This window comes from Grampus griseus (assembly GCF_964374135.1).
Source record: "Grampus griseus genome assembly, chromosome: 4".
In the NCBI taxonomy this organism is placed as follows: Eukaryota; Metazoa; Chordata; class Mammalia; order Artiodactyla; family Delphinidae; genus Grampus; species Grampus griseus.
In genome coordinates, this window is record NC_138997.1 from 39832477 (window position 1) to 39846951 (window position 14475).

Below are 14475 nucleotides of genomic sequence, written 5' to 3' on the forward strand. Positions count from 1 at the left end.
AAGGGATACAAGAACGAACTGAAAAAGTTCCCAGTAGCCAAAACTGGAACAACTTGAGCAACAAAATAAGGTAGTATTGGATTATAACCCAAAGTATAAAATAAGTATCTGAGTATCAGTCCATACTGATATGTATGTAATGGCAATCTTATTCATTACTGTGACCAACCTATATGTAAGAATAAGTTTTCTTCAAAAATACACTAATGCAGGGACTTCCCTGGGGTTCAGTGATTAGGACTCTGTGCTTCCAATGCAGGGGGCACAGGTTCGATCACTGGCTGGGGAACTAAGATCCCACATGCCATGCAGTGCTAAACAAACAAACAGATCAGTGCGGGAGACCTTCAAGATGGAGAGGAGGAGTAAGACGCGGAGATCACCTTCCTCCCCACAAATACATCAGAAATATATCTACACGTGGAACAACTATAGAACACCCACTGAATGCTGGCAGAAGACCTCAGACCTCCCAAAAGGCAAGAAAGTCCCCACGTACCTGGGTAGGGCAAAAGAAAAAAGAAAAAACAGAGACAAAAGGATAGGGACGGGACCTGCACCAGTGGGAGGGAGCCGTGAAGGAGGCAAGGTTTCCACACGCTAGAAGCCCCTTCGCGAGCAGAGACTGAGAGGGGCGGAGGTGGGAAGCTTCGGAGCCGTGGAGGAGAGCACAGCAACAGGGGTGCGGAGGGCAAAGCGGAGAGATTCCTGCACAGAGGATCGGGGCCGACCAGCACTCACCAGCCCGAGAGGCTTGTCTGCTCACCTGCTGGGGCGGGGTGAGGGGGTGCTGGGAGCTGAGTCTCGGGCTTCGGTCACAGCGCAGGGAGAGGACTGGGGTTGGCGGCGTGAACACGGCCTGCAGGGTGTTAGTGCACCACGGCTAGCTGGGAGGGAGTCCGAAAAAAGTCTGGACCTGCCAGAGAGGCAAGAGACCTTTGTTTTGGGGTGTGCATGGAGTGGGGATTCCTTCCCAGTGTGCCCACAGAAGGCAGAACACTGCCTAAGCGAGCTCCAGAGATGGGCGTGAGCCACGGCTATCAGCTCGGACCACAGAACGGGACTGAACTGCTAACACTGCTGCCGCTGCCACCAAGAATCCTGTGTGCCAGCACAGGTCACTATCCACACACTCCCTGGGAGCTTGTGCAGCCCGACACTGCCAGGGTCCCGGGATCCAAGGACAACTTCCCCGGGAGAATACACAGCGTGCCTCAGGCTGGTGCAACGTCACGCTGGCCTCTGCCGCCTCAGGCTTGCCCCACATCCCAATAATGACTACCGTACCCCTCCCTCCCCCTGGCCTTAGAGAGCAAGAGAGCCCTAATCAGCCGCTGCTTTAACCCCCAGCTCTCTGGGCAGGGAACAGATTCCTGAGGGTGGCCTACTCACAGAGTTGGGGCCAAAACCAAAGCTGAACCCCAGAAGCTGTGTGAAAGAATAAGAGAAAGGGAAATTTCTCTGTGCAGCCTCAGGAGAAGCAGATTAAATCCCCACAATCAACCTGATAAACCCTACATCTGAAGGATACCTAAATGGATAACGAATGTTCCCAAAATTGAGGCAGTGGACTTTGGGAGCAACTGTACACTTGCGGTTTGCTTTCTGCATTATTTTTTTTCTGGTTTTATGTTTATCTTAGTTTAGTATTTAGTGCTTATTATCATGGATGAATTTGTTTACTGGGGTTTGGTTGCTCTCTTCCATATATATATATATATATATATACATATATATTTTTTTCCCTTTTCTCTTTTTTGTGAGTGTGTATGTGTATGCCACTTTGTGTGATTTTGTCTGTATAGGTTTGCTTTTACCATTTGTCCTAGGGCTCTGTCTGTTCGTTTTTTGTTTTTGTTTTTTTCTCTCTTCCTTTTCTTCTGAGCTGTATGGCTGGCAGGGTCTTGGTGCTCTGGCCGGGTCTCAGGCCTGAGCCTCCGAGGTGGGAGGGCCGAGTCCAGGACATTGGACCACCAGAGACCTCCCGGCCCCACATAATATCAATTGGTTAGAGCTCTCCGAGATCTTCATCTCAACACTAAGACACAGCTCCACCCAATGGCCAGCAAGCTCCAGTGCTGAACACACCATGCTAAACAACTAGCAAGATGGGAACACAACCCTACCCATCAACAGAGAAGCTGTGTAAAGTCATACTAATTTCACAGACACTCCAAAACACACCACCAGACATGGCCCTGCCTGCCAAAAGGACAAGATATAGCTCCAACCGGCGGAACACAGATACCAGTCCCCTCCACCAGGAAGCCTAAATAAGCCACTGAACAAACCTCACCCACTGGGGGCAGACACCAAAAACAATGGGAACTACGAACCTGCAGCCTGCGAAAAGGAAACCCCAAACACAGTAGGTTAAACAAATAGGAAAACAGAGAAATATGCAGCTGATGAAGGAACAAGGTAAAAACCCACCAGACCAAACAAATGAAGAGGAAATAGGCAGTCTACCTGAAAAAGAATTCAGAGTAATGATAGTAAAGTTGATCCAAAATGTTGGAAATAGAATGGAGAAAATCAAAGAAATGTTTAACAAGGACCTAGAAGAACTAAAGAGCAAACAAACAATGATGAACAACACAATAAATGAAATTAAAAATTCTCTAGAAGGAATCAATAGCAGAATAACTGAGGCAGAAGAACGGATAAGTGACCTGGAAGATAAAATAGTGGAAATAACTGCCACAGAGCAGAATAAAGAAAAAAGAATGAAAAGAATTGAGGACAGTCTCAGAGACCTCTGGGACAACATTAAATGCACCAACATTCAAATTATAGGGGTTCCAGAAGAAGAAGAGAAAAAGAAAGGGACTGAGAAAATATTTGAAGAGATTATAGTTGAAAACTTCCCTCATACGGGAAAGGAAGTAGTCAAGTCCAGGAAGCACAGAGAGTCCCATACAGGATAACTCCAAGGAGAAACACACCAAGACACATATTAATCAAACAACTATCAAAAATTAAATACAAAGGAAAAATATTAAAAGTAGCAAGGGAAAACCAACAAATAACATACGAGGGAAACCCCATAAGGTTAACAGCTGATCTTTCAACAGAAACTCTGCAAGCCAGAAGGGAGTGGCAGGACATATTTAAAGTGATGAAAGAGAAAAACCTACAACCAAGATTGCTCTACCCAGCAAGGATCTCATTCAGATTCAATGGAGAAATCAAAACCTTTACAGACAAGCAAAAGTTAAGAGAATTCAGCACCACCAAACCAGCTTTACAACAAATGCTAAAGGAACTTCTCTAGGCAGGAAACACAAGAGAAGGAAAAGACCTACAATAACAAACCCAAAACAATTAAGAAAATGGTAATAGGAACATACGTATCGATAATTACCTTAAATGTAAATGGATTCAGTGCTCCAAACAAAAGACACAGACTGGCTGAATGGACGCAAAAACAAGACACATATATATGCTGTCTACAAGAGACCACTTCAGACCTAGGGACACATACAGACTGAAAGTGAGGGGATGGAAAAAGATATTCAACGCAAACTGAAATCAAAAGAAAGCTGGAGTAGCAATTCTCATATCAGACAAAATAGACTTTAAAATAAAGACTATTACAAGAGACAAAGAAGGACACTACATAATGACCAAGGATCAATCCAAGAAGAAGATATAACAATTGTAAATATTTATGCACCCAATATAGGAGCACCTCAATACATAAGACAAATGCTAACAGCCATAAAAGGGGAAATTGAGGGCTTCCCTGGTGGCGCAGTGGTTGAGAGTCCACCTGCCAATGCAGGGGACATGGGTTCGTGCCCTGGTCCGGGAAGATCCCACATGCTGCGGAGTGGCTGGGCCCATGAGCCATGGCTACTGAGCCTGCACGTCCGGAGCCTGTGCTCCGCAACGGGAGAGGCCACAACAGTGAGAGGCCCATGTACCACAAAAAAAAAAAAAAAGGGGAAATTGACAGTAACACAATAATAGTAGGGGACTTTAACACCCCACTTTCACCAATAGACAGATCATCCAAAATGAAAATAAATAAACACAAGCTTTAAAAGACACATTAGACCAAATATACTTAATTGATATTTATAGGACATTCCATGAAAAAACAACAGAATACACTTTCTTCTCGAGTGTCCATGGAACATTTTCCAGGATTGATCATATCTTGGGTCACAAATAAAGCCTTGGTAAATTTAAGAAAATTGAAATCATATCAATTATCTTTTATGACCACAATGTTATGAGACTAGATATCAAATTAGAGGAAAAAAATCTGTAAAAACTACAAACACATGGAGGCTCAACAGTACACTACTAAATAACCAAGAGATCACTGAAGAAATCAAAGAGGAAATCAAAAAATACCTAGAAACAAATGACAATGAAAATACAACACAAAACCTATGGGATGCAGCAAAAGCAGTTCTAAGAGGGAAGTTTATAGCAATACAATCCTACCGCAAAAAACAAGAAAAATCTCAAATAAACAACCTAACCTTACACCTAAAGCAATTAGAGAAAGAAGAACAAAAAACCCCCAAAGTTAGCAGAAGGAAAGAAATCATAAAGATCAGATCAGAAATAATTGAAAAAGAAATGAAGGAAAGATAGCAAAGATCAATAAAACTAAAAGCTGGTTCTTTGAAAAGATAAACAAAATTGATAAACCATTAGCCAGTCTCATTAAGAAAAAAGGGAGAAGACTCAAATCAATAGAATTAGAAACGAAAAAGGAGAGGTAACAACTGACACTGCATAAATACAAAGGACCATGAGAGACTACTACAAGCAACTATATGCCAATAAAATGGACAACCTGGAAGAAATGGACAAATTCTCAGAAAAGTACAACCTTCCAAGATGAACCAAGAAGAAACAGAAAATATGAACAGACCAATCACAAGTAATGAAATTGAAACTGTGATAAAAAAAATCTTCCAACAAACAAAAGTCCAGGACCAGATGGCTTCACAGGCGAATTCTATCAAACATTTAGAGGAGAGCTGACACCTATCCTTCTCAAATTCTTCCAAAATATAGCAGAGGAAGGAACACTCTCAATCGCGTTCTGCAAGGCCACCATCACTCTGATACCAAAACCAGACAAAGATGTCACACATAAAAAGAAAACTACGGGGACTTCCGGGAAGATGGCGGAAGAGTAAGACACGGAGATCACCTTCCTCCCCACAGATACACCAGAAATACATCTACGCGTGGAACAACTCCTACGGAGCACCTACTGAATGCTGGCAGAAGACCTCAGACCTCCCAAAAGGCAAGGAACCCCCCACGTACCCGGTTAGGGCAAAAGAAAAAAATAAACAGAGACAAAAGGATAGGGACGGGTCCTGCACCAGCGGGAGAGAGCTGTGAAGGAGGAAAAGTGTCCACACACTAGGAAGCCCCTTCGCGGGCGGAGACTTCGGGTGGCGGAGTGGGGGAGCTTCGGAGGTGGAGACTGCGGGTGGCGGAGACTGCGGGTGGCGGAGACTGCGGGTGGCGGAGAGGGGGAGCTTGGGAGCCGCGGAGGAGAGCACAGCAACAGGGGTGTGGAGGGCAAAGCGGAGAGATTCCAGCGCAGAGGATCGGGCCGACCGGCACTCACCAGCCGAGAGGCTTGTCTGCTCGCCCGCTGGGGCAGGCGGGGCTGGGAGCTGAGGCTCAGGCTTCGGTCGGAGCGCCAGGAGAGGACTGAGGTTGGCGGCGTGAACACAGCCTGCAGGGCGTTAGTGCACCGCGGCTAGCCGGGAGGGAGTCCGGGGAAAAGTCTGCACCTGCCGAAGAGGCAAGAGACTTTTTCTTCCCTCTTTGTTTCCTGGTGCACGAGGAGAGGGGATTAAGAACGCTGCTTAAAGGAGCTCCAGAGACGGGCGCGAGCCGCGGCTAAAAGTGCGGAGACAAGAGACAGACATGAGACGCTAAGGCCGCTGCTGCCGCCACCAAGAAACCTGTGTGCGAACACAGGTCACTATACACACCGCCTTCCGGGGAGCCTGTGCAGCCCGCCACTGTTAGAGTCCCGGGATCCAGGGACAACTCCCCCGGGAGAACGCACGGCGCGCCTCAGGCTAGCAACGTCATGCCGGCCTCTGCCGCCGCAGGCCCGCCCCACACTCCGTGACCCTCCCTACCCCCCCGGCCTGAGTGAGCCAGAGCCTCCGAATCAGCGGCTCCTTTAACCCCGTCCTGTCTGAGCAAAGAACAGACGCCCTCCCGCGACCTACACGCACAGGCGGGGCCAAATCCAAAGCTGAGCCCCTGGGAGCTGTGAGAACAAAGAAGAGAAAGGGAAATCTCTCCCAGCAGCCTCAGAAGCAGCAGATTAAAGCTCCACAATCAACTTGATGTACCCTGCATCTGTGAAATACATGAATAGACAACGAATCATCCCAAATTAAGGAGCCCTGTGGATGAAAGGCTCTTGGTGCTGCAGCCAGGAGTCAGTGCTGTGCCTCTGAGGTGGGAGAGCCAACTTCAGGACACTGGTCCACAAGAGACCTCCCAGCTCCACATAATATCAAATGGAGAAAATCTCCCAGAGATCTCCATCTCAACACCAGCACCCAGCTTCACTCAACGACCAGCAAGCTACAGTGCTGGACATCCTATGCCAAACAACTAGCAACACAGGAACACAACCCCACCCATTAGCAGAGAGGCTGCCCAAAATCATAATAAGTCTACAGACACCCCAAAACACACCACCAGACGTGGACCTGCCCACCAGAAAGACAAGATCCAGCCTCATCCACCAGAACACAGGCACTAGTACCCTCCACCAGGAAGCCTACACAACCCACTGAACCAACCTTAGCCACTGGGGACAGACACAAAAAACAACAGGAACTACGAACCTGCAGCCTGCAAAAAGGAGACCCCAAACACAGTAAGATAAGCAAAATGAAAAGACAGAAAAACACACAGCAGATGAAGGAGCAAGATAAAAACCCACCAGACCTAACAAATGAAGAGGAAATAGGCAGTCTACCTGAAAAAGAATTCAGAATAATGATAGTAAAGATGATCCAAAATCTTGGAAATAGAATAGACAAAATGCAAGAATCAGTTAACAAGGACCTAGAAGAACTAAAGATGAAACAAACAATGATGAACAACACAATAAATGAAATGAAAAATACTCTAGATGGGATCAATAGCAGAATAACTGAGGCAGAAGAACGGTAAAGTGACCTGGAAGATAAAATAGTGGAAATAACTACTGCAGAGCAGAATAAAGAAAAAAGAATGAAAAGAACTGAGGACAGTCTCAGAGACCTCTGGGACAACATTAAACGCACCAACATTTGAATTATAGGGGTTCCAGAAGAAGAAGAGAAAAAGAAAGGGACTGAGAAAATATTTGAAGAGATTATAGTTGAAAACTTTCCTAATATGGGAAAGGAAATAGTTAATCAAGTCCAGGAAGCACAGAGAGTCCCATACAGGATAAATCCAAGGAGAAATACACCAAGACACATATTAATCAAACTGTCAAAAATTAAATACAAAGAAAACATATTAAAAGCAGCAAGGGAAAAACAACAAATAACACACAAGGGAAACCCCATAAGGTTAACAGCTGATCTTTCAGCAGAAACTCTGCAAGCCAGAAGGGAGTGGCAGGACATATTGAAAGTGTTGAAGGAGAAAAACCTGCAACCAAGATTACTCTACCCAGCAAGGATCTCATTCAGATTTGATGGAGAAATTAAAACCTTTACAGACAAGCAAAAGCTGAGAGAGTTCAGCACCACCAAACCAGCTCTACAACAACTGCTAAAGGAACTTCTCTAGGCAAGAAACACAAAAGAAGGAAAAGACCTACAATATCGAACCCAAAACAATTAAGAAAATAGGAATGGGAACACACATATCGATAATTACCTTAAATGTAAATGGACTAAATGCTCCCATCAAAAGACACAGATTGGCCGAATGGATACAAAAACAAGACGCATATATTTGCTGTCTACAAGAGACCCACTTCAGGCCTAGAGACACATACAGACTGAAAGTAAGGGGATGGAAAAAGGTATTTCATGCAAATGGAAACCAAAAGAAAGCTGGAGTAGCAATTCTCATATCAGACAAAATAGACTTTAAAGCAAAGACTATTAGAAGAGACAAAGAAGGACACTACATAATGATCAAGGGATCGATCCAAGAAGAAGATATAACAATTGTAAATATTTATGCACCCAACATAGGAGCACCTCAATACATAAGGCAAATACTGACAGCCATAAAAGGGGAAATCGACAGTAACACATTCATAGTAGGGGACTTTAACACCCCACTTTCACCAATGGACAGATCATCCAAAATGAAAATAAATAAGGAAACACAAGCTTTAAATGATACATTAACCAAATGGACTTAATTGATATTTATAGGACATTCCATCCAAAAACAACAGAATACACATTTTTCTCAAGTGCTCATGGAACATTCTCCAGGATAGATCATATCTTGGGTCACAAATCAAGCCTTGGTAAATTTAGGAAAATTGAAATTGTATCAAGTATCTTTTCTGACCACAACGCCATGAGACTAGATATCAATTACAGGAAAAGATCTGTAAAAACTACAAACACATGGAGGCTAAACAATACACTACTTAATAATGAAGTGATCACTGAAGAAATCAAAGAGGAAATCAAAAAATACCTAGAAACAAATGACAATGGAGACACGATGACTCAAAATCTATGGGATGCAGCAAAAGCAGTTCTAAGAGGGAAGTTTATAACAATACAATCCTACCTTAAGAAACAGGAAACATCTCGAATAAACAACCTAACCTTGCACCTAAAGCAATTAGAGAAAGAACAAAAAACCCCAAAGTTAGCAGAAGGAAAGAAATCATAAAAATCAGATCAGAAATAAATGAAAAAGAAATGAAGGAAATGATAGCAAAGATCAATAAAACTAAAAGCTGGTTCTTTGAAAGGATAAACAAAATTGATAAACCGTTAGCCAGACTCATCAAGAAAAAAAGGGAGAAGATTCAAATCAATAGAATTAGAAAGGAAAAAGGAGAAGTAACGACTGACACTGCAGAAATACAAAAGATCATGAGAGATTACTACAAGCAACTCTATGCCAATAAAATGGACAACCTGGAAGAAATGGACAAATTCTTAGAAAGGCACAACCTGCCAAGACTGAATCAGGAAGAAATAGAAAATATGAACAGACCAATCACAAGCACTGAAATTGAAACTGTGATTAAAAATCTTCCAACAAGCAAAAGCCCAGGACCATATGGCTTCACAGGCGAATTCTATCAAACATTTAGAGAAGAGCTATCACCTATCCTTCTCAAACTCTTCCAAAATATAGCAAAGGGAGGAACACTCCCAAACTCCTTCTACGAGGCCACCATCACCCTGATACCAAAACCAGACAAGGATGTCACAAAGAAAGAAAACTACAGGCCAATATCACTGATGAACATAGATGCAAAAATCCTCAATAAAATACTAGCAAGCAGAATCCAACAGCACATTAAACGGATCATACACCATGATCAAGTGGGGTTTATTCCAGGAATGCAAGGATTCTTCAATATATGCAAATGAATCAACGTGATACACCATATTAACAAATTGAAGGAGAAAAACCATATGATCATCTCAATAGATGCAGAGAAAGCTTTTGACAAAATTCAACACCCATTTATGATAAAAACCCTGCAGAAAGTAGGCATAGAGGGAACTTTCCTCAACATAATAAAGGCCATATATGACAAACCCACAGCCAACATCGTCCTCAATGGTGAAAAACTGAAAGCATTTCCACTAAGATCAGGAACAAGACAAGATTGCCCACTCTCACCACTCTTATTCAGCATAGTTTTGGAAGTTTTAGCCACAGCAATCAGAGAAGAAAAGGAAATAAAAGGAATCCAAATCGGAAAAGAAGAAGTAAAGCTGTCACTGTTTGCAGATGACATGATACTATACATAGAGAATCCTAAAGATGCTACCAGAAAACTACTAGAGCTAATCAATGAATTTGGTAAAGTAGCAGGATACAAAATTAATGTACAGAAATCTCTGGCATTCCTATACACTAAGGATGAAAAATCTGAAAGTGAAGTCAAGAAAACACTCCCATTTACCATTGCAACAAAAAGAATAAAATATCTAGGAAGGTTCCTTAAAAAGGAATTTTTTAAGGTTCCTTAAAAAACTACAAATAGAACTACCCATAGTTCTATTATAGACCCAGCAATCATAGTTCTATCAATTAATGTGATACACCAAAATCAGAGAAGGAAAAGAAATAAAAGAAATACAAATCAGAAAAGAAGAAGTAAAAGTGTCACTCTTTGCAGATGACATGGTACTATACATAGAGACTCCTAAGGATGCTACCAGAAAACTACTAGAACTAAACAATGAATTTGGTAAAGTAACAGGTTACACAATTAATGTACAGAAATCTCTTGCATTCCTATACATTAATGATGAAAAAACTGAAAGAGAAATTAAGGAAGCAATCCCATTTATCACTGCAACAAAAAGAATAAAATACCTAGGAATAAACCTTCCTAAGGACACAAAAGAACCGTATGCAGAAAACTATAAGACACTGATGAAAGAAATTAAAGACGATACAGACAGATGGAGAGATAAACCATGTACTTGGAGGGGAAGAATCAACATTGTTAAAATTATTTATTACCCAAAGCAATCTACAGATTCAGTGCAATCCCTGTCAAGCTACCAATGGCATTTTTTTTTTTTTTTTTTTTTTTTTTTTGCGGTACACGGGCCTCTCACTGTTGTGGCCTCTCCCGTTGCGGAGCACAGGCTCCGGACGCGCCGGCTCAGCGGCCATGACTCACAGGCCCAGCCGCTCCGCGGCATGTGGGATCTTCCCGGACCGGGGGCACGAACCCGCGTCCCCTGCATCGGCAGGCGGACTCTGAACCACTGCGCCACCAGGGAAGCCCTACCAATGGCATTTATCATAGAACTAGAACAAAAATTTTTACAATTTGCTTGGAAACACAAAAGACCCTGAACAGCCAAAGCAATATTGAGAAAGAATAACGGAGCTGGAGGAATCAGGCTCCCTGACTTCGGACTATACTACAAAGCTACAGTAATCAAGATAGTATGGTACTGGCACAAAAACAGAAATATAGATCAATGGAATGGAATAGAAAGCACACAGTTAAACCCACACACATACGGTCACCTTATCTTAGACAAAGGAGGCAAGAATATACAATGGAGAAAAGACAGCCTCTTCAATAAGTGGTTCTGGGAAAACTGGATAGCTACATGTAAAAGAATGAAATTAGAACACTCCCTAACACTGTATACAAAAATAAACTCAAAATGGATTAAAGACCTAAATGTAAGGCCAGACACTATTAAACTCTTAGAGGAAAACATAGGCAGGACACTCTATGACATAAATCACAGCAAGATCCTTTTTGACCCACCTCCTAGAGAAATGGAAATAAAAACAAAAATAAACAAATGGGACCTAATGAAACTTAAAACCTTTTGCACAGCAAAGGAAACCATAAACAAGACGAAAAGACAGCATTCAGAATGGGAGAAAATATTTGCAAATGAAGCAACAGACAAAGCATTAATCTCCAAAATATACAAGCAGCTCAATATCAAAAAAAAAAATAACCCAATCCAAAAATGGGCAGAAGGCTTAAATAGACCTTTCTCCAAAGAAGATATACAGATTGCCAACAAACACAGGAAAGGATGCTCAATATCACTAATCATTAGAGAAATGCAAATCAAAACCACAATGAGGTATCACCTCACACTGGTCAGAATGGCCATCATCAAAAAATCTACAAACAATAAATATTGGCGAGGGTGTGGAGAAATGGGAACCCTCTTGCACTGTTGGTGGAATGTAAATTGATACAGCCACTATGGAGAACATTATGGAGGTTCCAAAAAACTAAAAATAGAACTACCGTACAACCCAGCAATCCCACTACTGGGCATATACCCTGAGAAAACCATAATTCAAAAAGAGGCATGGGGCTTCCCTGGTGGTGCAGTGGTTAAGAATCCGCCTGCCAATGCAGAAGACACAGGTTTGAGCCTTGGTCCGGGAAGATCACACATGTCTCAGAGCAGCAAAGCCCATGTGCCACAACTACTGAGCCTGCGTTCTAGAGCCCGTGAGCCACAACGACTGAAGCCTGTGCGCCTAGAGTCCATGCTCCATAACAAGAGGAGCCACCACAGTGAGAAGCATGCACACTGCAACAAAGAGTAGCCCCTGCTCGCTGCATTTAGTGAGAGCCCATGCACAGCAGCAAAGACCCAATGCAGCCTATAAATTAATTAATTAATTAATTAATAAAAAGAGTCATGTACCACAGTGTTCACTGCAACACTATTTGTAATAGCCAGGACATGGGAGCAACCTAAATGTCCATCAAGAGATGAATGGATAAAGAAGATGTGGCACATGTATACAATGGAATATTACTTGGCCATAAAAAGAAACGAACTTGAGTTATTTATAGTGAGGTGGATGGACCTAGAGTCTGTCATACAGAGTGAATTAAGTCAGAAAGAGAAAGACAAATACCATATGCTAACACATATATATGAAATCTGACAGAAAAAAAAAGGTTCTGATGAACCTAGGTACAGGACAGGAATAGAGATGCAGAGGTAGAGAATGGACTTGAGGACACGGGGAGGGGGAAGGGTAAGCTGGGACAAAGTGAAAGAGTGGCATGGACATATATACACTACCAAATGTAAAATAGATAGCTAGTGGGAAGCAGCTGCATAGCACAGGGAGATCAGCTCGGTGTTTTTTGACCACCTAGAGGGGTGGGATAGGGAGGGTGGGAGGGAGGCTCAAGAAGGATGGGATATGCGGATATATGTATACATATAGCTGATTCACTTTGTTATATAGCAGAAACTAACACAACATTGTAAAGCAATTATATGCCAATAAAAATGTTAAAAACAAACAAGGAAGGGAGAATAGACAAATCTCCCAGAAATACAGAATTTTAAATAATTTATGTAGGTACACCTCCCCCAAGGAGATAGAGCATAATTCCCCACCCCTTAAGTGTGGGTTTGCATAGCAACTTTCTTTCAAAATGTATAGTATGAAAAGGAGGGAAAAAACTAACTTCACAGTGGAAAAACCTGACAAAACTACCTCAGCCAGTTAATATCAAAGTTAACATCATCAGTGGTGTCCTGTTGATAGCACGTACCCCTAAAATGATGTGATGAGATTGGCACCTTACCTCTAGGGTTTTCCTCTCAAAACCCCACAACTCCAGTCTAACCATGAGAAAAACATTAGACAAACAAAAATTGAGACCCATTGTACAAAATACAAAAATTGAGGCAGATTCTCCTCAAAAGTGTCAAGATCATCAAAAACAAGGAATGTTTGAGAAACTATTGCAGTTTAGAGGAGCCTAAGGAAACATGATGACTAAAGGTAATACACCAGCTAGATGGGATCCTGGAACAGCAAAGGAACATTAGGTAAAAACTGAGGAATCTAAATAAAGGATAGGATTTGATTAATAATCTATCAACATTGGTTCGTGGTCACAAACCTAACACAGTAAGATGTTAACCAATAAGGGAACTGGTGCAAGTTATATGGGAACTCTCTGTACTATCTTTGCAACTTTTCTGTAAATCTAAAATGATTCTAAAATTAGACCTTTATTAAAATTTAAAAAGTAGATTGAGAAAATTTAACCCTATTTTTTGTCTGTCCCTTATAGGTGAAGAGCTCTTTTTTTTCTTTCCTTTCTCCTGTGGTCTCTCTCCTGACCTCGTGAAGAGCTCTTACTGAAGCAACTAAAACCAGCTCTACACCTCTTCAGCTTGAGTGCTTCTCCACTTTTTGCAATTGAAATATGATTGGTATGTTTAATCACAATCAATAGGGTAAAAAAAAATTGAACTTTGATTTATTTTAAAGGAGTGTTGTCCCTTAGTTTTTCTAAATGGTCCAGCTTAGTTTCTCCTTGCTATTAAATTTTCTGGCTTATAAATTTTGTATTACATTTAAAATATAAACCAAATAAAAGATTTTACTAACATGAATCTTTATGCGTCTTTGCTCTCAATAAAATGTCCTTACGTCATTAGTCAATTTCAGGGGTCAATCTCATAATTTGGTTCTCGTAGTTTGGTTTCCTAACAGGAGTTTCGGTCCACAGCTACTCAGCTCTCTTTCCTCTAAGAAGTTTAAGAGATAGAGAAAACGGCTACAGACAACTATTCTAAGACACTTATGGTACATTTAGCCAACACTTTTGCTCCTTTTCACGTAATCTATAAGCATTATCAATGCTGACAAAGCAACAATGCGCTATGCTCTGCTTCCCAACTGCATACCTGATGGTTTCATTGTTGTGTTATTGATTTTCTTTCTCTTTTGGATATGAAGTATCAGAGCAAGTAATAAAAATTCAATTCAATATGATTC

The 14475-nt window shown here is 41.9% G+C and overlaps 1 protein-coding gene across 1 annotated transcript in view; it reads left to right on the forward strand.

The window, feature by feature from the left end:
- LOC309821957 (placenta-specific gene 8 protein) overlaps window positions 1-14090 on the forward strand; it is a 36662-nt gene extending 22572 nt beyond the window's left edge. The window contains exon 5 of the mRNA XM_082653531.1: window positions 13766-14090. The gene's annotated coding sequence lies outside the window, so the exon portion shown is untranslated. The remainder of the gene's footprint in view (window positions 1-13765) is intronic.
- The last annotated feature ends 385 nt before the right edge of the window (window positions 14091-14475 follow it).